General features: G+C 35.2%; 1 protein-coding gene across 6 annotated transcripts in view; it reads right to left on the bottom strand.

Moving 5' to 3' along the window:
• CAB39L (calcium binding protein 39 like) overlaps nt 1-25,782 on the bottom strand; it is a 137,620-nt gene that overhangs the window by 111,207 nt on the left and 631 nt on the right. For 3 of the 6 annotated variants that reach the window (XM_019748037.2, XM_074329935.1, XM_074329940.1), the window contains exon 2: nt 6,921-6,996. The exons of 1 other annotated variant lie outside the window; for it this stretch is intronic. The gene's annotated coding sequence lies outside the window, so the exon portion shown is untranslated. The remainder of the gene's footprint in view (nt 1-6,920; nt 6,997-25,782) is intronic. 2 more of the 6 variants (XM_074329936.1, XM_019748039.2) reach the window with 1 other exon arrangement.

The raw sequence follows: 25,782 nt of genomic DNA, 5'->3' as shown, positions 1-25,782 counted from the left end.
ATAACCTAATCTAAAAGTAATATCCTGCTTTTTGTACTGGTCACATAGATGAATCCTGGTACAACGTGGAAGAACGCTGGACATGAATACCAGAACATAGGAGGGGACGTCTTGGAAGCTGGTTATTGCAGTGGGTTGGCAATTCCAGGCATCACATTCTCATTTAACAGCATCCAAATAAGGATGGAAGAAAATGGGTGAAGAAAGCAGGATTTTTTTTCACATGCTCCTCTTTTACTAGGAAAAGAACCCCACATTGTTCTGAAATCCTCCAACAAACTTCTACATCTCATGGACCTAAACAGGATAAAATGGCTACCCCTAAGTGCAAAGGAGCCTAGAAAAATAAGTATCTGGCATTTTCAACCTCAATCATGCAAAGAAGCTAAGAAGTAGGAGGCTTGGTATGACTTTTTACATAGACAATTAATGGTTGGCCAAAGTTAAGTAAAAAGCATAAAAGATATACAAATTGGTGATTATAACTATACTTTTTGAATATATCTTCCTACATTCCAGAAATTAAATGGTTTTGCTCACAGATGTTTAAAAAGTTGTTTTTAAGTTAATACAAATTTAAACAAAAAATCCTAAATTAATAGTCATCATTATAATCTATGTAGCATTTATAATATTAAAGAAAGTTCATATATCTGTTCTTTACAAAAGCCTCGAAAGGAACATAAAGCAAATGTTATTATAGTAGCTCCACTTTATAGATTAGAAACATGAAGGGAATATTATTATAGCATCCTCAGTTAAGGAAATTAAAGGCTCTGAGAGGCTAAAAGGCTTGATCTAGATGACAACTTGTAAGTGGGATCATTGGGATTCAAATGCTATGGCATTTCTATTGACATCAGCTATTTTGGTTTTGTACAGTATTATATTTGAAACACTTGATTAATTATAATTTAAAACTTTGTAATTTGATCTTTTATACTTAAAAACCTCTCCTCATTAGAAAAAATTATTTTGTGAAGTCATGTGTGCCACAAAAATATTTTCTGAATAGACGGGTTTATGAATAACTTAAATGCATTTTTGGTCAACTCCCACAAATCAAGAAATCACAAGAATTTTGGCATAAATATGGCTTTAAAAGTTATTTTTAATAACTATTCTCTGACTACAAAAGGGAATTCTTTGTCTTCTATAAATCAAAATAAGATCTTTATTCAGACTTCTTTTTCATTTTCTTGGTTATTCGTTAAATTCTATGTTCACAGTTGCTTCTGAACAATGCTAATTGTGCGCTCTTATAAAATGACATCCTCACAATTTCTCAAATATATTTTGAAGATCTTTTATTTCTTAACATTTCTTTCACGGTTACTTAGTGAATTAGATATAAATGGTATTTCTTCAAGATTGCAATATCTTTGATTCAATTAAAAGGGATAGAAGAGAGCCTTGGACATTTAATTGGAAAAAAACATTTTTTACAAATTTTTCCTCCCCAAACTATTCCTGTCTCTATTGATACATATAGGGATAAAAATAATATCTCTAAATGCTCCTTGTGACTTTTTAGATATGGGTAGGTGATAATACTAAATAACCCATAAATTATTCATGTCAAATACATATAAAGAATTAAAAAATAAGCTCAAATAACAAAAATACTTTAAACAATATTTATTGATATTCATGTTATTTTGATCTGATGTTTAATTTAAACTTAGTTACAAAGGAGAAATGTGTACCTTTCTCATACTGCTAATTGATATGAAACAAGATAAATTTCTTTATGGTGTAGATATATGGAGACAAGGTGAGTTGGATAACTCCAATAATGTGGAATTACTATAAAAAATATGAATATTGTGAATTTAACTCTAAAATTTGCCATAGAAAATGAGTAGGCATGTACAGTAATACCCCCTTATCTGAAGGAGATATGTTCCAAGACCCCCAGTGGATGCCTGAAACTGTGGATAGTACTGAACCCTATATGTACTGTTTTTTCCCATACATACATGCCTATGATAAAGTTTAATTTATAAATTGGACATAGTAAGAGATTAATAATAACTAATAATAGAATAGAACAATTGTAATAATATACTGTAATAAAAGTTATGTGAATGTGGTCTCTCTCATGCTCTCTCTCAGCAAAGTAGCACAAATTTCTTTTTCCTTCTTCACAACTTCACAGATAGATTCGTTCTTACCTTAGATCTTAGCAACCTCAGCATATGATGTTTTTTCTTTGCTTATTGAGAACTTTCACCTTTTCACTTAAAAGAAGCACTATACAGCTTCTTTTTGGCATGTCTGAATTGCGAACGTCATTGCGAACGTCACTACTCTTGCAATTTGGGGCCACTATTAAGTAAAATAAGTGTTACTTGAACACAAGCACTGTGATACCAGGACAGCCCATCTAATAATGAAGACAGCTACTAAATGACTAACGGGCAGATAGCTTATGCAACTTGGAGACAAAACTGAGGACGGTGAGAGATTTCATCATGCTACTCTGAATAGCATGCAATTTAAAATTTATAAAGCGTTTATTTCTGGAATTTTCCATTTAATATTTTCAGACCTCAGTTGACCATGGGTGATTGAAATCTTGGGAACTAATACTATGGATAAGGGGGGCGGGGGGGGGGCTACTGTACATTACCTAAGAGACACAAAATGACTCCCAGACCCATAAAACATGGCTATAACCCTACTGAAAATGTTATCATATCTATTTTAAAAGACAAACAGGTCATTCAGAAGAGGTACTGGTCAGCCACTGGAGCATATGGTGGGGTGAAAATGTTAAATTTGGCCAGGTCCATTCAAGCTCGTACATGCTAGGAGAGTTGTCTGTCCCAGGGCCCAGTATATTCCTGGTACAAAGAAGAGACAAGTAAGCCATGTGCTGCATAATGATGTTTTGGTCAATGATGAACCACAACATATACGACAGTGGTTTTGTATGATTCTAATGGAGCTGAAAAGTTCCTATAGCCTAGTAATGTCATAACCATCCCAATGTTGTAACACAACACATTACCCAAATACTTCGCAATGCATTACAATTGCCTACAATATTCAGTACAGGAATATGCTTTACAGGTTTGTAGCCTAGGAGGAGCTGTAGGGGAACAGAATTTGTCACCCCAAAATATCTCTCTCTGGCATAAGAATGCTTTTAGACTGGTTAATTTTAAGAAACAGCAAGCATTGGAGAAGTTACCAAAACCAAGTAGAAGTTACCCTTTGTAAAATACATTTACATGTGTAAAGGAAATCTCATTTTATAAATAAAGGCTTCTTCCCTGCTCTACCAGAAAAGACAGGATGACCTTATCTCTGGAAATTCTCAATGCAGAAGACAAGGACTAAAATTTGCATAACAACCTTATTTACCCTTGTTTGCTATGCTTTTCCTGGTCACCTCTCATAACTGACTTTTGTCTTCAGCTGAAGATGCCATTTAAGGTAGTGGCTTCAACCACTTTGAGTTACTCAGTTTCCTGGGTCTCCGCCATGTATATAAGAAGTATATATCTCATTAAGCTTTGTTTGTTTTTCTCCTGTTAATCTGTCTTTTAATACAGGAATGTCTCAGCCAAGAACTCAGAAGGGTAGAGGGAAAATTATTTTTCTTCCCCCACAGAGCAACAGGCTATACCATGTAGCCTGGGTGTGTACGTAGTAGGCTACACCATCTAAGTTCATGTAAATACAAGCTATGAGGTTCGCACAACAATGAAATTGCCTAATGACGTATCTCAGAATGTATCTGCATAGTTTAGCGGTGCATAACTGGAAAGCGATGGCTGCCTAAGGCTATTTGCCTGATGTTATTAAAATCTGAATCTTCATAATTCCTGCTGTTTAATATTTACAATGTCATATCGGCTCCTTTCATATTTTCATAGAAACCTTTGCTACATCAGCCACATTTCATATGCATTCTGTCACTATAAGTTAGTTACATTTTCTAGAAGTTTTATAAGTGGAATCAAATAGTATGTATTCTTTTTTTGTCTGGCTTAATTTATGTAGCATAATTGTTCAACCACTTTGATTAATCCACTGAGATTTATCCACTTTGTTACAAGAACTGTTGAGTAGTATTCCATGGTATAGATATACCATCATTTGGTTATTCATTTTCCTGTTGATAACCACTTTGAAAAAGTCTGGCAGCTTCTTAAAAAGCCAAACCTCCACCTATCGTATGATATAACTATTCCACTCCGAGCTATTTATCCAAGAGAAAAGAAAGCATTAGGCCCATATAAAAACTTACACATGATATTCATAGTATCTTTACCTGTACTAGCAAAAAACTGGAAACAACCTATTTCTATCCATATGTGAATGGACAAAAGAATGAGGTATACCCATAAAATGACATTATTATTCAGCCATAAAAAGGAATAAACTATTGATATACACAATGACATGGATGAATCTCAAAATAACTAAGCTGATAAAAGAGGAAAAAAAGTAAGTACTTATTTCTTTCCTACTACTGTGTATTCCCCTCACATCATTATTTTCCTTTTCTGGTTTAAGAAAAACAATTTATTTGTCTTCTTTTAGTGATTACATTTGAAATATGTCTACCTTCAGTTCACACAGTACATGGACCTTAGAATACTGAAATTCCAACTAACCCTGATAGCTTACATACTGCGCAGGACAGTACAGTATTGTGGTTCTACCTTGTTTGTTGACCACAAATTTGACATTATTATTACTGTTCCCTTCTACCAACGTTGGCTTAGATTTATTCATGTTTTCTTCATTCCCTATTTCTTCTTTAATTTCATACCTTCGTTTTAGTACATTTTCCTTCTTCTAGAAGTATACCATTGTAGACCCTGAGAAGGAAGATACCTACTGAGAAGGCCTCCTGGGGGCTAACTGGGCTAAAATTAAAAAAAACAACAACAAAAAAAACCTAGCAGTAATTTGTACACAGGGGCCTTTCCCACGAACTGCACTTCAGGGAGAAGCTTGTACTGACCTGCCTGCCTCCTGCACTGACCTGTCTGCCTGCACTGTGTTCCTGCCACTTGAACTAGCTCTTATGAAGGAGTTCCTGGAAATCTATTTCAACCCAAAGGACTGAGGCTTATCCCTGTCTAATCAGAGCTGCACAGCTATCTCCCCCATCAGCATCTTCACTGACCAATCAGGATAGTGCCTTTTGGACCAATTAAACTGTGAGGATTTGGAGTCCTCATTTGCATGAGGACAGACCAATGAGAGACCATGGATGGGGACTTCTGTCTATATAAGTCAGCTCCCCTCTGGCTGGGTGAGCATACTTTTCCTTTCCACTGAACAGAAGACTGCGTTCCCCCTGCTGTAGCTGAAACACTCCGGAGTAGAGTGGAGCAGACCAGTGCAGAACAGACCTATTTAGCCAGAGAGGGACCTTGCCCGAGGGCCGCATTGCCCCAGGGCTACCTCACAGCCTTGCTTCATAATTGAGCTATAACACTAGGTTCCACAGCCATGATTGAGCTGTTTGCACTGAATAAAGTTTCCTTCTTCACTGCACCTCAAACTGGGGATTCCTGTTGGCGTTGAATTGGCACCAACGACCATTAGTTGACACCAGTTAGAATAGTATTTTTTAAAATGTGGGTTGTGACCTACTGGTTACTCTGCACTTGGCATTCTGCAGCTTGACAACAGTAAAATGAGTGTTTCTTGTTCTTTACCCTGCTTAGTAGTCACTGGACTCCTTAAACGTGAGGATTTGTGTTTTTCATCAATTCTGGAAAATTTTTAATGGCAACTACGGATATTGCCTCATTTCTATTCCATGCTTTCTTTGTGGAACTCTGATTGGATCATCTCATAATCTCTTCTATTATTTTCTATATCTTTTTTCTCTGTGTATGGCCTTCTATGTATTTTCTATTTTTAACTGTGCCTCACATGCTGGCTTAACATACCATTTCATTTTTAAGTTCTTTAATTATATTTTCATTTCTGATATTCTATTAGGTTCTTATTTGAATGTGCCCAGTCACTTCTATAGTCTATTACTCTTTATTTATATTTTAAAATCCCTTTTTTAATTTATTAAACATGTTAAACATTTATTCTATGTATGGGATGATTCTAATAGGTGAAATCTCTGTAGATCTGTTTTAGTTGTTTTTGGTTTCTGCTGACTCTTGCTCAAAAATGTTTTGATTTGTTTCCCCCTATGTTTTGTAATTTTTATATGTATATGAGCTTATCTGTTAGAATTTTAATTATGATTATTTGATAATGGGATGATAACTCCCTCCATGGAGGATTTGTGATTGTTTCTGCCAGGTACCAAAAAGCATTACAGACCCAAGTCCATTTTAAATTAAAACTCTATTTGTGGAGTTTTAGGGACCATGAAAATAGTGTATTTTAAATCCAAGTGAATGTGAGCTGGTTATCAGAACTTATTAAGGTAGTTTTTAACTCTACCCAGAGCTATACACTTCTCCAAAATGGTCTCTGATCAGGCCCCCTACACTTTGCAGAAGTCAAGGAATTTTCCCCAGTCCCCATTCCTCTCCCTGCACAAGTTTCTCTGGCAGCACAAATCCATGGACGCTCCCAAAGTATTCAGTGACTTTAGCACTTGCTGACCTCATAGAATGTACTTGTTTTGTTTCTAGCCCCAGAAAGTTTCCCTTCTTCTTCTTTTTTTTTTTTTTATAAGTTTATCCACTCATTTTAAAGGGATTTCTTTTTTTCAAATACTGAATCTAATATTTTACATATTTGGTGGATCTATAGTCTATCGAATTGCCAGAAATGGAAGTCTATTTAATACTTCTGCTATTACTTTGTAAAATTTAAATTAGGGTATTGCATTTATTAGTGATACATTTTATGTTAGTGTGTTACTGTGGTCTGCAAGTCTGTCAAAAACACTTAGTCTTGATGGAGTTATTATATTAGCTTACCTCAGAAGTTGTGTATCATCTGCAAATTTGTTTCAACTTTCTCAGCCTTCACCAAAGTCACTGATCAACCCAGCTTCTGAGGAAAAAGAAAGGCTTCAAAGTTAATTTTGAAAATTCAACATATTTTCTTATGGTTATCAGGTATATAGAATTATAAATTAAATTTCCATCATAATTATATACAGATAAATCAAATTAAAATAGAAAAATCCCCCTACTCTAACTACTTCAAGTGATAGATCTTTTAAAAAGTAGTATTGAACTGAATGAAAATATTTTGTCATCAGGGGAAACCAGAAGTGTAAAGGGCTGGCTTGGCTGAGGGAAACTCTAGCACAGGGGTGTCCAACCTTGTTTTCAACGTTTTTTTACCAAGGGCCATATGCAGTAAAATACACAAACAGCCGGGCCACTCACTCGAGGTGAAGTACGTATTGCCTCACCTGGTTTATTTAAGTAAACTAAATATATTTTTGGAATTTGCTGTGGGCCAATTAACAATGGATTGCGGGCTGCAGTTGGCCCGTGGGCCGCAGTTTGGACACCCCTGCTCTAGCACCTCTGAAATCTCATCAGCCCTCATCATCCACAGGTGGAAATACAACTTATTTAAACTAGTATCTTAAAGGCCAATGGTTACAAAAAGGCTGTGCAAAGCTTAGAAGAGCTTTGAAGTGTCACACAGGGAAACTTTGAAGGGTTTTGCTTTTAACGGCATGTTGAAAACTCATGCCCACTAGTTTTTTGTTTGTTTGTTTTCTGCTTTGTCATACTTTTAGTTTGCACCTTTTACTAATTTCAGTCATCAATGAAACTTTTATAAAATTTGTATCTCCAATGTCAATATAACGGTGTGTGTGTGTGTGTGTGTGTGTGTGTGTGTGTGTTTACATTTTCCCATCAGAAATAAGAGAAAATTTACACTTCTCTCCTTTAATACATTGCTTTAGCATGAAGAACATATAAATCACTGACTTTGGATCTGCATTTTTATTTTCTGAGTAGCAGCTACTGGTTTAAATAGAACATTTAGCTCCTAATGTTCTTTCTTCTCAATTTTTGATACATATCCTGCAATAATGTAGTAGAAAAATAACAGGCTTTGGAGTCACAAAGGGCTGGTTTTAAATCTCAACCTCTCTGAACCTCTTAGGAAAATAATATCACGAGTTTCAAAGAGCCAAAGACGCACATGTGAAGTCTGACAATTAAGTTTGCAAACTTGTTGCAAAGATGTTGCTAACCTTTTTTGATATCAGAGGGATTATTCATTATGAATGTGGACCAACTGGACAAACAGTTAACCAAGTTTACTATTCAGAAGTACTGAAAAGGCTGCGTGAAAAAGTTAGACGACCTTAACTTTTCGCCAATTCATGGCTCTTGCATCACAACAGTGCACCAGCTCACACGGCAGTCTGTGAGGGAGTTTTTAGCCAGTAAACAAATAACTGCATTGGAACACCCACCCTAGTCACCTGATCTGGCCCCCAATGACTTTCTTTACCTGAAGGTAAAAGAAATATTGAAAGGAAGACATTTTGATGACATTCAGCACATCAAGGATAATATGATGACAGCCATGATGGCCATTCCAGAAAGAGTTCCAAAATTGCTTTGAAGGGTGGACTAGGTGCTGGCATAGATGCATAGCTTCCCAAGGGGAGGACTTCGAAGGTGACCATAGTGATATTCAGCAATGAGGTATGTAGCACTTTTTCTAGGATGAGTTCACGAACTTAATTGTCTGACCTCATATATGGCCTATAACAGTTCTTGACATATAACGTGTACTCTATTATGTTAGCTGTCTTTCTGTGCAATTTTGTGCTTAATTTCCACTTTACTTAATCTGTTGAAGGACTTTCCAGACTAGATTTAAGTTATAAGAAAGTTGATGTATCAAATAAAAAGTTGATAAACTTCTAAAGTTTTGTTCAACATTTTGCAACACTTATTTTATCCAAAAATATACATAAAATACTTTTAAAATAGCAATACAACAATAATAATACTGAATATACTCCATTAAGAAGGCACAATCCAAAATCTATGTTCTAACGTCACTAGAAATGTTCCTTTTCTTGTGTGGTATATCACCAAAATGCTATATAGTTGTGTAAATGTGTTTCAGTTCCTTTTGAGATTTTTCTTTTCTTTCTACCTTTTTATATAATTTTATTTTTGAACCTGTAAACATAAGCACACATGAGTCTAAGATTAAAACTATATAATCAAGTTATATTTAGAGAAATCTCTTTTCCATCACTGGCACTTTTCCCCTACATATAGATTACTCTGTTTACTGTCATGTGCCTTTGGGTTTTTTCCACTGAATAATATATTCTGCATCTCACTGTATATTGGTACATGGAAACTTTCTACATCTCTTTATGACTTCTGGGGGAAAAGGTGACTTGAAAGGGACACCATCTACCTAGAGATTGTTCCATTGTTGCATATACTTTAATCAGTTCCCTATTAAGTCATTTTGATTGTTTCCAAGCTTTTGCTAATACGTAATGCTGTTGTAACTAATCTTATACAAATGCCCATTTATATTTTATGCCAGTGTCTTTAGAACAAATTCCTAGAAGTTAGATGCTGGATTGAAGGATAAATGCATAGGCAATTTTGCTGGATATTGCCAAATTCTCTCCTGAGCTTTGTGTTTTTGTATCTCTATCAGCAATGCATCAAAGTGCCTGTTTCCCAGGATCTATAGAGTATGTATTATAACTTTACATTTGGTGAGAAGCTTAGTGTAACTTTTAGTTTAGCTTTTATTTTTATTTCTCTTTATACGACTAAAGTTGAACATCTTTTATATGTTTGTCATCTGCATATCTTTTTCTGTGAACTGTTTTCATCTCTCACATTTTTCTACTGGGTTGTTGGTCATTTCCCTTGATTCTTAAGCAGTTTTGCTCTTTGTGGTATAAGTTTAAAGATCTCTTCTCACATCGTCAGTTTTTTAACTTTGCTCATCATGTAATTTTTTTTTAATACAGTGGGATTTATCATGGTTTTTATTTTTTTTTCTGGGATTGAGTCATAGTTATAAAATCCTTGGCTTACAATTTCATAGCCTTTAAATTTGTACCATAGCTGTTTTGGTTTGTATTTTGCCGTTGAGAAGTTTGTTGCTAACTTCTTTCTGCCTGGAAACCCAGAGGAATTTTTCATTATCTTCAAAGACCAATAGTTTTACTGGGACATGACTCAGAGTTAACCATTCTAGATAAAATTTCCCAGTACACAGTAAGACTTCTCAATAAGTAGATTTAAGCCTTCTGTTATTTCCAGAAAGTTTTCATGGATTGAAGTTTAAATATTACCTCTATTATTGTTTTTTCTTCTTAGGAAATCTAATTTTACATATTGTCTATATCAACCACTTTTTCTCTCTTTTCATCTTCCTTCATTCAATTTTAATTCTTTTGGCTGTCTTTATGCTTTCCTCAATGTCCCTTATATTCAGTCAAATTTATTCTCCTTCAGTTACCTTGAATGTTAACTTCATTTTAAAACATGGCTTTTCTTTTTCTTCATTTTATTTCCTGAGTTCAGTGAATTCCCTTTTCATATCTTCCACTTTTAGTACATTTGTTTTGAGGTTCTGAATTTGTATTTGAGACTTTTCCTCTGAAAAGTCTTGTTTAACGATATGTAATTCAGGTAAGAGTATTGTGCTGTAGTTTTCTTAAGCTCTGTAGCTGAATGTTCTGGGAGAGACTTTTCATCATCTGAAATATTTTGACTCACTTTATGTTTTCTACTTACAGTAACTTTATATGGATGCTGTCTACCATTTTTTGTTCATTTTGAAGTGTTTTGATTTTGCTGAACCAGGTAACTATAGTAAACAAACAGGAATGAGGGATTTGGAAGAATGACTGGATTTTTTAGTTCAACAGCACCTCCTGTTGGTATAATAAAGAACAGTTTTTAAATCAATGACTCCTTTTTGAAAGGGGAAAAAGGTTGATCTATCATCTATTCTGTTTCACCAAGATCCTTAATTTCTACTACCTCTTCGTTCTCGTTACCACCAAGCCTTGAGGTAAATGGTGCCCCATGGTGCCCCTTCCAAGTCATCTTCTTTTCCCAGAAGCAGGGCCTTTCTGAGACTGCCTCTTTGGTCCCGCACACTTTCAGTTCCCCTCCTTTTGCCTAACAGTTCTCAAACCTCTAGTATTTCCTTCCTGAGGATGGGGCTTTCTCTTTCTAGTTATTTCATCTGCATCCTACTGACCCTTGGTCCTGCTTATCTGTCGTCTGTTCTGAACAGTCTCAACCTCACTTGCCACTTCAGCGTAGGTTCCAGCACTGCTGGCTCTTCTACATTTCAGTGTTTATTTCACTACATGCCCATAATTTGAAATTGAGACAAGGGTAGTGGTGGTTTCATTTGCTCCCCTTATAGATCTGTATGGTTTTTTTTGTTTGTTTTTGTTGTGGTTTTTTTTTTAAGGTGTCTGGAGAGATCTGAATTTAGAGAATTGTCATCATCCTATGGAAAGCTGGAGTTAGGTTTTCATTTTTTTTCTTTTTTTTAAAGATTTTTTTTATTGGGGAAGGGGAACAGGACTTTATTGGGGAACAGTGTGTACTTCCAGGACTTTTTTCCAAGTCAAATTGTTGTCCTTTCAATCTTAGTTGTGCAGGGTACTGTTCAGCTTCAAGTTGTCCTTTCAGTCCTAGTTGTGGAAGGCGCAGCTCAGCTCCAGGTCCAGTTGCCATTTTCTAGTTGCAGGGGGCACAGCCCACCATCCCTTGTGGGAGTTGAACCGGCAACCTTGTGGTTGAGAGGATGCGCTCCAACTGAGCCATCCAGGAGCTCAGAGGCAGCTCAGCTCAACGTGCTGTGTTCAATTTTAGTTGCAGGGGGCGCTGCCCACCATCCTTTGTGGGACTCGAGGAATCCAACTGGCAACCTTGTGGTTGAGAGCCCGTGCTCCAACCGAGCCATCCGGGAGGCAGCTCAGCTCAAGGTACCGTGTTCAATCTTAGTTGCAGGGGGCAGAACCCACCATCCCTTGTGGGATTTGAGGAATTGAACTGGCAACCTTGTGGTCGAGCCCAATGGCCCATGTGGGAATCGAACCGACAACCTTCGGAGTTAGGAGCATGAAGTTCTAACCCCCTGAGCCACCGGGCCGGCCAGGTTTTCATTTTTAAATTTTTAAATTATTTTCTAGTTTTATTGCATGTGGTCAGAATTTTGACTTTTAAGTTTTTGGAACTGAAGTTTTGTGTTCTAATATATAGTAAATTTTTATAACTGTCCCATGTGCACTTGAAAATATGTATTCTCAATTTGTGGATCTAGACTGATACAAATCTGTAAGAGCTACCTTGCTGATTATGTATTACGATTAATTTTGTCTGTCCACCCTACCTTTATTTTGAGAGGTATGTTAAATTCCCCTATTATTAGCAGGTTTCTATTTCTCCTTACATCTCTTGCAATTTTTATTTTATGAAAACTGTTGATGTGTCTTTGATAGACATTTCAAAAAATGTTCATTGTGAATGTAGCCCTTAACTTATACAATTATCTTTTATCATAATGCTTTTTGAACTAAATTTTGCCTTGTCTGATACCAAGATGATGAACTGTTTTTTAAAACTTTGCATTTATTTGATATATCTTTGCCCTTCCCTATATTGTGATTTTAAAATTATTCTTTATTAATTCCCTTTATTACTCTTACTTTTTACAGCTATACCTTTTGTATGCTACAATCATTAAGTAAGTTGAGACCATATAATTTATTAATACACTTGATATTTTTGGTGTGATGTTTCACGTCTGATTCATTTTTTTGTCTGTGTATACACAAATACACATATACAGAATGTGTATCACTACGTAGTCTGTTTTATTTGCTCTTTTTAAGAGAGGTATTTCTTTTAGTACTTAAGAGAGGTTTTATGTATTTTGTTTTTGGGGTTAATTCTATAGTAATATCTTTATATAATACTGTTCATTCCCCTTCCCTCTTTTTAAGATACTGTTATTTCCCTGCTATTAGCAGTAACAAAATTAGTAATTTCCTCTTCCTTTCCTTCTCTCCTGCCATCTTGTGTTGATCACTGGTATTATTTTTATTAGTGTTTTGTCTTATATATCTAAGTATGTATACTTACTTACAGTATGTTTAAGCTTTCATCAGTCAGCTTTAAGTGGTGCTATCCTTTTCCTCAGCTAATTCCTAAGAGGCAAACAACCACCTTAATCTACTTTCCATTTACTCTCGCCTTCCCTGCCCATTTTTTTGTGGGTTATAATATTTCTACATTGTCAGCCTACATAACATGTACATATCATTCTATCACCATTATTTCCATATTTTAATCTTAGTGCTACAAAAAAAATATTTTCAATGCTAACCACCTGACTTAGTATTGAAGATTCTCCAATCATTTCTTCTCCAATCATTGTGTGAAATTTGTTCTCTCATATGTTCTTTAGGAAAGATTCATAGGAACAATATTCCTTGAGTTCTTTCATGTTTATAAATGTTTGTTGATGTCCTAAATTCTTGAAAGATAGTTTGGTGAAATATGAAATATTTATTTCCTTGAGTATTTAAAAAATGTTTTATTATCTGGCATAGGTGTTGCTGCCAAAAATCTAATCCAATCTGACTTTCTTTCCAAGTTGAATTGGTCTTTTTTTACATGGATACAAAAAGGTATTTGTGTGTGTGTGTGTGTGTGTGTGTGTTAATTTTTTAAAATCCAACAATTCTATAAGAATATGTCTCAGCATTAACTATTCTTGGTTGAATTTCCTAGATTCGCGGTGTCTTTCAACATATATAGATTTAAATATTCTTTAATGTAGGTGTTCTTGAACCATAATCCTAATAGCTGTTCTGTCCCATTGCTTTGGTTTACATTTTATTGTGATAAACAACATAAAATTTGCCATTTTAACCATTTTTAAGTACACAATCCAGTGGCATTAAGTATATTCACATTATGGCATTAGTGGCACTATGTAACCATCACCATGGTGCTTTGATACATTTGGGGAACTCCTAATACAGATATTTTGGCTCCTTTTGCCTGTCTTGTCACTTTCTTTTCACTTCTTAAAAAAAGAAATCTTTGTTTGATTTTATTCTATTTTCCCCTTTCTATTCTCTATTTCTCTATTGTGCTTTCTATGATGTATACTCACTGTTTTTTTCTCTAACCAATGTCACTTTTTCCTAATTCTTTCTTGAGTTCTGTTAGCTCTCATCTCACATCCTACTATAACCTAGTCATCTCATTTCTGAACTTCTTTTATTTGATTTGTGTAGTTCTTTCAAAGGTTTCATCTTTTCCTTAATTTCTCAGTGCTTATATTGAAATATTTAGATAATCATTTTCATCTACTGTATGGTCACATTTTTGATGTTTTCGTTATATATGTTTTAGGGCTCATTTTTAAGCTTTTTTTCTTACAATGACTTAGTATCTATAATTATAGTCCCTTGCCCCATATATTTTTGTGTTATCCTAAACTAAGAAGAGGTTCATTCCTGTATTACATTGTATGGACGTATGTCAGTTTTTAAAAATCCATTCCTCAGTTGAGGTGTATTTGGGTTACTTCCATTTTTTGGTGATTACAACTGCTATAAATATTTGTAGAGAGGTAATTATAGGTGTTCATTTCACATTCATGAGAAAAACATACAAAAGTCATTAGGAAAATGCAAATTAAAACCATAATGAGATGTCACTACATATCTCATATGATGGCTAAAAAAATTTTAAAAACTGATAATGCCAAGTGCTGGCAGGAAAGAGAAGCTAATGGAGCGCTCATATCTTGCTGGTAAATTTCAACCTAGGAGTGGGATTGCTAGGGTATAAGTAGGGTATTTTGATTTTAGGAGAAACTATCAAACAGTTTTCCAAATGTCTGTAGTATTTGCAGTCCCACCAGCAAGATTTGAATACCATTTCTTCGCATCCTTGCTACCACTCAGTGTTTTTCCCTTTTCTTTATTTGGGGGGTGGTGGGGGGTGTAGGATTTGAAATTTGAAGATAGTGTAGTGGTATCTCATTGTGGTTTCAGTTTGCTTTCCTTCAATGACTATTGTATATTTTTCTCATTTAACACAAAATAGTGACCATTTTCCTATGTCATTACATCGGCTATGTCACAAAACACCCTTTGAAAATATTGCTTTCAAAAGGTTTAAATATAGCCTATCATGAAATGTAGCCTATCGTGGGTGTTATTTAACAAAACTATTCTACCATTGGGTATTTTTTATTTCCAGTTTTTCACAAGTATGAAATTACATTGTGATCATAAAGCTTTAACTCCATCTCCATTTCCATGTAAGTTTCCTAGAAGGACTAAAAGAGTATATATATTTTTGTGTCTTGATGTATGACAAATTGCTTTGTTTAAAATATTTCTTTAATTACAAGTTGAATGTTTTATATGTAAGCCATTTGTGATTGTTCTCGTGTGATCATGAGTTCATGTCCTTTACTCATTTTCTGTCAGGGTATTGACATTACATATTTGCTGATTTGTAAGAGATGAATACACTCCCCAAAGGCACACAACATACGACACATATGAAGCAAGATAAGCCTACCTCTGACCTCCTCACTCAATTCTTTATTCTATTTGAAATATGAAATACACTTCAAATGAGGAAACATTTATCCAATTATCAACTACATGCAAACACGTGTTCACCAGACTCATGATGGACTCTTGCCTTCCAAGAGTTATTTGGTTTCTCACAAAGTAATATACAAATGAAGAATTTGAGTATAGGGTAAGAGGAGATTGTGATTGAATAAAACCTGTCTATACTTCGAGAGGAAAGAAGTTGAGCTAGTCATCAATTACTTTAAAAAGAAAGTAATTTTGGACAGTGGGAACCATTTTTACAAAGAGAAAGGGAAAGCATATAGTAGTCCCTAGGTCTGCAAGTAATCACATGGGCAGGCCATTAGCATAGTATTGAAGCGTCATAAGCTACCCACCTTTTTCCTCCCAACTATACGTATAGAAGTCTAACAGAACCATCAAAAGTTCATGAAATTGTAATAGAAAAGACAAAATCGTTACTTAAAACATAACACATATAAAAATAACTTTCTTAAGACGCTTTACAGCTGTGACCTAGGGAAGAGGCTGGGAAGAGTGTGACACTACTGGGCTGGGAGACAGAAGACACCTCCCTTCCCAACCCCTGCCTTTTCTGGGCTGCAGCGCAGGACAATCACAGCTACAAAGACACATGCAGAGGTCAACAGCAGGCAGCAGAGGCAGCTCTAGGCTTTCAGCAGCTCGGAAATCTTGCGCCCTCCACACCCCTCAACAGAAGAAGTGCCCTAAGACTTAGGAGACCTGGGTACAGGGAATAAACCCACCTCCCAGTGGCTGGCTGTGGTACTCTCAGAGCATGTTATGTGCAGGCAAGAGCAGAAACTGCACCGACTTGGTGAAAATTACCATCCACACCCCATAGCCCCACTCATCTAGAACGGCAGTGCCAGGGACAGTCTGGGTGCCAGGTGGTCAGCTCTGCCTCCACAACACGCAAAGGATTCTTTGTACAGCAGAGGACAACCTAGAGATTGTTTGGTGGGCTTAAGCTAAAACTGGTGCTGCTTTTTTTTTTTTTTTTTTTTTTGATATTTCTGCCTGTGTTGAGTGTGGGTTATCTGTTGTTTTTACATGTGAGTGTATCTGGTTTTTACTTTGTTGTTGTTGTTGTGTTTGTTGATTAGTTTTGTTCTGAAATTGCCCTACACCAGGGCACAGCTCAAGAGGCAAAAGATTCAACACACCCAGAGGCCAACTCCAGACCAAACCAGAGTATTACCGGATCTGACCCACAAGTGACACACACAGAGGGAATTCTCTACAGGCACAAGAGCCCACAGAGACCAAGCATCATTTAAATGGTCAACCCTCACACATCAGAACACCCTGCAGTGGGCAGAGCCAAGTCTCACAACTAGTCAGCCTAGGAGTCAATCCCATCTACTGACAAGCCAAAAGCAATTAAAGCTCAACTTTAACAGGATAATATACACAACACAAGGGTCACCTTTGGAGCACACACACAGGAGAATAGGGAAGTGGTGCAAGTCAAATATAAAGGACACATACTACATAAGATCACCCAGCAAAGACCAAGAACCCTAGGGGATCTACCTAATACATCGAAGCAAACACAGAGAGTCAGCCAGAATGGGGAAACAAAGAAACATGTCCCAAATAAAAGAACAGAAGAAAACTCCAGAATTGTAACCAAATGAAATAGAGGTAACCAACCTATCAGAGACAGAGCTCAGAACACTGATGATAAGAATGTTTAAGGAGCTTAGTGACGACATAAAGGATAGAGAAATTATAAAGAACAACCAGTTAGAACTAAAGAATACAATAACTGAAATACAACACACTTGAAGGAATTGCCAGCAGGTTAAATGAGGTAGAGGATCAAATCAGCAATTTAGAAGACGAGTTATCAGAGCTCATCCAAGCAGAACAATAAAAGGAAAAAGAATTAAAAACAATGAAAATAGTTTAAGAGACCTCGGGATAACATCAAGTGCAACTACTTGAGCATCCGAGGAATACCAGAAGGTGAAGAGAGAGAGCAAGGAATCAAGAACATATTTGAAGTAATAATGACCAAAAACTTCCCTAACCTTGTGAAGGAAACCAACATACAAGTCCAGGAAGTGCAAAGAGTTCCAACCAAGATGAACCCAAACAGGCCCACACCAAGATACATCATAGATAAAATGGCAAAGGTTAAATTAAGACAAAGAGAGAATCCTAAAAGCAGCAAGAGAAAGACAGAGGGTTACATACAAGAGAACTCCTGTAAGACTATCAAATGACTTTTCTACAGAAACTTTGCCGGCCAGAAGGGAGTGGCAGGAGGTATTCAAAGTGATGAAAAACAAAGGCCTACAACCTAGATTGCTTTGTCCAGCAAGGCAATCATTTAAAATTGAAGGAGAGATAAAGAGCTTCCCAGAAAAGAACAAGCTATAGGAATTCATTACCACCAAGCCAGCAATGCAGGAAATGTTAAAAGCGCTTCTGTAAACAGAAGAAAGATGAAAACAATCTAACTAATGAAGACAAGAAATACAAATAACAAAATGGTAATGACTATGTACCTATCAATGATCACTTTAAATGTAAATGGATTAAATGCTCCAATCAAAAGATATAGGGTGGCTGAGTAGATAAGAAAACACGACCCTTGCATATGCTGTATACAAGAGACTCAACTCAGATCAAAAGACACACAGGCTGAAAGTGAAGGGTTGCAGTATGATATTTCATGCAAATGGAAATGATAAAAAAGCTGGAGTAGCAATACTTATATCTGACAAAATAGACTTTAAAATAAAGAATACGTTAAAAGACAAAGATGGGCACTACATAATAATAAAGGGATCGAACTGACAAGAGGACATAACCCTAGTAAACATCTATGCACCCAACATAGGAGCACCTAAATATATAAAACAGATATTGACTGACATAAAGACAGAGATCAACAGTTATACTATCATAGTAGTGGACTTCAACACACTTCTGACAACAAGGGACAGGTCCTCCAGATGGAAAATAAATATGGAAACAGCGGCCTTAAATGACACATTGGACCAGTTGGATTTAATCGATATTTTCAGAGCATTTCACCCCAAAGCTGCAGAATACACATTCTTTTCAAGTGCACATGGAACATTTTCCAAGATAGACCACGTTAGGCCACAAAACAAGTCTCAATAAATTTAAGAAAACTGAAATCATACCAAGTGTCTTTTTTGACCACAGTGTTATAAAATTAGAAATCAACTACAGGAAAAGAATTGGAAGATACACAAATACATGGAGGCTGAATAACATGTTACTAAATAATGAATGGGTCAACAAGATCAAGGAAGAAATCAAACGATATCTCAAGACAAATTAAAATGAAAACACAATGACCCAAAATCTATGGGATGCAGCGAAAGCAGTCCTAAGAGGGCAATTCATAGCAATGCAGGCCTACATAAAAAAACAAGAAAAATCACAAGTCAACAGGTTATCCTTACACTTAAGGGATCTGGAAAAAGAACAGCAAAATAAGCCCAGGGGAGTACAAGGAAGGAGATAATAAATATCAGAGGAGAAATAAATGAAATAGAGACAAAAAAACAACAACAACACAAAAGATCAATGAATCCAACAGCTGGGTTTTTGAGACAATAAACATAATAGACAAACCTTTAGCCAGTTTTATCAGAAAAGAGAGAGGACCCAAATTAATAAAATCAGAAATGAAAGCGGAGAAGTGACAATAGACACCAGAGAAATACCAAAAAAATTAAGAAATTACTATGAGCAACTATATGCCAACAAATTAGACAATTTGGAAGAAATAGACAATTTTCTAGAAGCATACAACCATCCAAGACTAACTCAAGAAGAAACGGAAAACCTGAATAGACTGATTACTACCAGGGAAGTTAAATCAGTAATCAACAAGCTCCCAACAAACAAAAGCCCTGGGCCAGATGGCTTTACAGCGGAATTTTACAAAACATTCAAAAAATTATCACCTATTCTCCTCAAACTATTCCAAAAAATCCAGAAGGAGGGAAGGATCCCAAACACTTTTTATGAGGCCACTATCACCCTGATCTCAAAATCAGACAAAGACATTACAAAAAAGAAAACTATAAGCCGATATCACTAATGAACATAAGTGCAAAAATCCTCAACAAAATATTAGCGAACAGAATTCAGCAATACATTAAAAAGATCATACACCATGATCAAGTGGGATTCATTCCTGGTATACAAGGTTGGTTCAACATCCTCAAATCAATTAATGTGATACACCACACTAACAAAATGAAAAATAAAAATCATATGATCATATTAATAGATGCAGAAAAAGCATTTGACAAAATCCAGCAGCCATCTATGATAAAAACTCTTAAGCAAGTGGGAATAGAGGGACCATATCTCAACATAATAAAGGCCACATATAATAAACCCACAGCTAACATCATACTCAATGGGGAAAAGCTAAAATCATTCCCCTTAAGATCAGGAACAAGGCAAGGTTGCCCACTTTCTTCACTTCCATTAAACACAGTTCTGGAAGTTCTATCCACAGCAATCAGACAAGAAAAAGGAATAAAAGACATCCAAATTGGTAAGGAGGAAGTAAAACTGTCATTATATGCAGATGAAATACTATATACAGAGAACCCCAAAGACTCCACCAAAAAACTATTAGAACTGATAAATGAATTCAGTAAAGTAGCAGGATACAAAATTAATATTCAGAAATCAGTTGCATTTGTATATACCAATAATAAAATATCAGAAGGAGAAATTAAGAAAATAGTCCCATTTACAATTGCTTCAAAGACTATAAAATACCTAGCAATAAATTTAACCAAAGAAGCAAAAGACCTGTACTCAAAAAATTATAAGACACTGAAGAGATAAAATTAAAGAAGATACAAATAGATGGAAACACATACCATGTTCATGGATAGGAAGAATTAATATCATTAAAATGCCCATATAGCCTAAGGCAATATACAGATTCAACACAATTCCTATCAAACTACCAAGGATATTTTTCACAGAAATAGAACATATATTCCTAAAATTTATATGGAATCATAAAAGACCCCAGATAGCCTCGGCAATCTTGAGAAATAAGAACAGTGGGAGATATCACGATACCTGACATTAAATTATACTACAAGCCTATAGTAACCAAAACAGCATGGTACTGACATAAAAACAGACACATAGATCAATGGAACAGAATAGAGAGCCCAGAGATAAATCCATGCCTATATGGTCATTTAATCTATGACAGTGGAAGCAAGAATTTACATTGGGGTAAAGACAGTCTATTCAATAAATGGTTCTGGGAAACCTGGACAGACACATGCAAAAAAATGAAGCTGGACCATCTCCTTACACCATATACAAGAATAAGTTCAAAATAGACTAAAGACTTAAATGTAAGATATGAAACCTTAAAACTCCTAGAAGAAAATATAGGAAGAAAGTTTACAGACATTACCCAGAGTAATATTTTTACTGATATATTCCCTAGGGCAAGGGAAGTAAGAGAAAAAATAAACATATGGGATTATGTCAAACTGAAAAGTTTTTTCACAGCTAAGGAAACCATCAATAAAACAAAAATGGAGCCTATTGAATGGGAGAAGATATTTGTCAATGATATATCTGACAAGGGGTTAATATCCAAAATTTATAAAAAACTCAGTCAACTCAACACCCAAAAAGCAAACAATCCAATTTAAAAATGGGCAGAGGACATGAAGAGACATTTTTCTAAAGAAGACATACAGATGGCAAACAGACATATGGAAAAACACTCAACCTCACTAATCATTAGGAAAATGCAAATAAAAACCACAATGAAATACCACCTCACTCCAGTCAGAATGGCTATCATCAATAAATCAACAAACAATAAGTGCTGGCGAGGATGTGGAGAAAAGGGAACCTTCGGGCACTGTTGGTCAGATTGCAGATTGGTGCAGCCACTATGGAAAACAGTATGGGAATATCTGAAAAAATTGAAAATGGAACTACCTTATGACCCAGCAACTCCACTCTTGGGTATCTGTCCAGAGAATCCCAAAATGCTAATTTGAAAAAAATTTAAGCACCCCTATGTTTATTGCAGCACTATTCAAAATAGCCAAGACATGGAAGCACCCGAAATGTCCATCAGTAGACAACTGGATTAAGAAACTGTGGTACATTTATACAATGGAGTATTACACAACCATAAAGAAGAATGAAATTTTACCATTTGCAATGATGGATGGACCTAGAGAACATTATGCTAAGTGAAATAAGTCAGACAGAGAAAGACAAATACCATATGATCTCATATGTGGAATCTAAAGAATAGAATAAATGAACAAACTAATCAGAAACAGTCTCAGAGACAGAGAGGAAAAACTGAGGGTTGCTAGATAGGAGTGGGGGTGGAGATAAGGGGGAAGGTGAGGGGATTAGAAAGCACAATCACTAACCACAAGATGGCCACGGGGATATGAAAGTCAATTTGGGGAATACAATCAATAATGTAAAGATTTTGTAAGGTACCTGATGGACACTTGTCTTATTAGGGAGACCATTTCAGGGATGGTGTAGATAGATGTCTGATCACTGTGCTGTACACCAGAAGCGGAAGCTGAATGATAATGAATGTGAACCATAATTTAATATATATATAGTCACAAAAAGTGGAGTACAGCATAAGGAATAGACAGTGGAATTGTAACAGCTATATGCGATGTCAGAGGGGTAGTAGATTGGGGGAGGGGAACTATCACTTTGTGAGGGGTAATAATGATAAATGTCTAACTATTACAGTGTTTTGTACACATGAAATAAAACATTATTTCAAAAAATATGAATAAAATGGGAATAACTACAAAAAATAATAACTTTCTTAAAATTAAGGTAGAGAAAAAAATCCTACCAACTGCCACTTACAAATACCATTCTATGTGTGCCCTACCACAATACATTTTAACCTTTTACGTAAGCATGTGGCAATACAATGGTGAAGTGAAGCAGGTCTACAAGATAGAGCAACAGGTTAGAAGGAGCCTGGGTCCCTGACAACTTTTTGTAGCAAAGTTATCTTATCAGTTCATACTTTTCCATAGGTAAGAAATAAACTTTTTATTTTACATTTAAAAAGTTTTAGGCCACAATTATTTTTTAGTTTCTTTGTCACAGCAGCCAAATCTGTATCTTAACTAATACAAATTTCAAGTTGAGGAGTGTGGGTTTTGTCAGTAATACAATGACATATAAATGCTTCATTAAAAACCGCATTAGAAAAAGAAAAGGTCCTAAATTAGTGCAGTGGCAGTGATAGCAGAAAATTGAAAAAGAAAAGCCATTTTGGAGGTTGAAGCAAGATTATACAGTTAGGCAAAAGGGAGAGGTAAGAATTTCAAGTTTTAAATCTGAGCCACTCAAGAAACATAAAAGAGGGAGAGTTGTATATCAATTGAGTAGATTTAACTGTCCAAAAAGCTTTGAGTAATGTGTGTTAAGTACTCGAGAGAGCAGAACTTCACATAGATTTAGGGCTCATTTGCACATAAATAGTTTAAGTAGCAGGAACAAATGAGATTACAAAGGGTGAAGTCATAGTAAAGGCAAAATTTCAGTGTTTCAATTCTTCCATCTTAAAAACACACACAAATATATAATACTTTAAATGTCTTCTCCTTGGAGTGAAATAATCTGAATGTCCCATGTGTTTATCTCACAAGCATTTTCAGTAGTTAATGGACATGACATCCTCATGATTCAGGCATTCAATCAATTTCATTGATTAGATGAACAGCACACATTGCAGGGGTCATTTTGATCTTTACATTGTTTTAAATCATTTTATTTTTAGTTACATTGTTTAATTTACCCCCATAATGGACCATATTGGGTAAAGACCAGAAAAATGATGGCAAAACGCATTATATTAATGAGGAATAGAGAAATATTTCTAAAAATTAATCTCAAAATGGTCCCCAAAAGTGATTTATGTGATCAAAAATACAGCAAAGTATTTCTAGTACATACTTCAAAAATAATTTTTGAAAGAATCAATATTACTTGCAATTTGATTTTTCAGTTACTGAGGGGGAAAACCTATCACATTTTAAATGTGTTTTTTAATAAAGTGCTTATAATCACTCTAAAATCTTCACTCATGAAAACATTTAGATTTTAAAGTATCAAATGCAAGAATTAAAACCAGGTACTGAGAGCAGTTTTTGTGTTTTTTTTAATGCTGATTTAGATAAATAGATCTTAATCTACATTCTGTCACAAAACACATTCATTTAAAAGGTGTTATCAAGCTTTTTCTTTTATAATGAAACAGCATGCATCACTTGATAATGGGGAAAAAGCCTAAACTTGTATATATTATGAGATTGCAATGAAAAATAATCTCTAACATACCAATCTAAGTTAAATCATTTTTACTTGAAGTCATTTAACATTGTTCGTGCAAAAGTGATATTTTTAAAAAATTTCTAAGAATCTTCTGATTATATATTGAGTCTAGAGAACTGTATTATTCTAAGAAAAATTTGAAGATACTAACGTAATTTAAAATTGCCTACCTATTTAAAATTACAGAACATATTTATGCAATATAGTAAATTTAAAGTTGCAGTATGTTGACTTTTAGTAGTGTTTAAAAAACTAGAAAAGCAATAAATTTTCTTCAGCAGAAGAGATCTATGACACTGATAAATTTGGTCTTCATTTATTGAGATTGTATGCTTTCAAGAAAAAGTGGCAAATGGGGCATTATCACTTAGGGCTCATCTTCATTATCTAAATTTCTCTATAGTAAGATAAATAGACCTCACAAAAAAGTATGAACCTAGCCGTAACATTATGTGTATGTACAAATTGGAAGCAACAAATACATTTAGTTCAAACAAACTGGAAGTCAGATTTTCCAGAGTGAAGGTTAAAAAACTATTTTTCAGTTGGCCCCCCGAAAATGTATATACATACCTCCCAATTTCTGCATTATTTTATTTATTCATTTAACAATTATACTGTTGAATACTGGAGGTGCCCAAAAAATGTATACAAGTAGACACTTTGGTCAACGTTACTCAAGCAGTAGTTGGCCATAATCAGAAGTGTCTGGACGCTGATGTAACCACTTTGAGCACCTCTTGTAATTGCAGAAGTCAAGTGTGACTTATATTAATCTTTTGCTATCGGTATATACAGAGGGTGCCAAAAAAAATGTATACACATTTTAAGAAAGGATAAAAAAACTGTATTAAAGTTATAATACAAAGAATGACGCTAGCATTCATTTGATGAACACCATCTTTTGAGTGCACCTCATATACTACACATCGCTATGGTAATTCAACTGCAGAAAGTAATACATAGACAACATCTCTTAAAATGTGTAATTTTTTTGGCAACCCCCCATACTATTATAATTTCAATAATTTTGTCCTTTCTTAAAATGTGTGTACATTTTTTGGCACCCTCTGTATATACTAGGTACTATTATATGTGAACGCTATACATAAGTTTTAGCAAACATTTGCTGAGCAGCTATATGTGCAATTGGCATTTCTTAGCCACCGATCTCTTGATACGTGAACTCTGGCAAGCTACGTTTTATCAGACTCAAGGATCAAAAAGCAAATTTTTAAATGAAAATTAACATTTAGTTATCCAATTATTCTCCTGTTTTCTTTAGTATTCTTGCCACAAAATACATAGTTCTGTTGACTCTATCTGGTTATCAGTTAACACCGAATAACTGAAAACTAAACTTAAGGCAAGATAAGTATCTTTGTTTTCTTCTCATGCTGTCAAAACTGCTAAAGTGCATCACAAAATATTAGCCTTTTATCGGGTAGGTTTTCGGATCCGATAAATTTCCCCATCATTTGAAAAGAAAATGCGTGCTTTCTACTTTGATTTTTTGAAAAAAAATAATGAGGAAAAGGAGGTACTTCTTGCCTCCTGTCTCCCAGCCCCCAAAGAGCTCAGAAGTTAAGATGCTTTCCCTCACAAAAGCTTCCCCCCAGCTCCATGACAAAGCAACCAAGCATGTCAAGGCAGACCCAGAGATTTTTAATTCTACAGATCGTATTTAGAGAAACCAAGATTTGACAAAATTCTTCCTTCACTTCCACTATTCCACCACTTTCCAGCTTTTTAAAAAAGACCACTGCAGGAATGCTAGCTGCAGACTAATGAATAAAACTGCCCAAACGTATAACTCACGCCCACTA

The sequence above is a fragment of the Rhinolophus sinicus genome, linkage group LG04 (assembly GCF_036562045.2).
Source record: "Rhinolophus sinicus isolate RSC01 linkage group LG04, ASM3656204v1, whole genome shotgun sequence".
Classification (NCBI taxonomy): Eukaryota; Metazoa; Chordata; class Mammalia; order Chiroptera; family Rhinolophidae; genus Rhinolophus; species Rhinolophus sinicus.
Note: the sequence above shows the minus strand (reverse complement) of the source record. Positions and strands in the feature narration are given on the sequence as shown.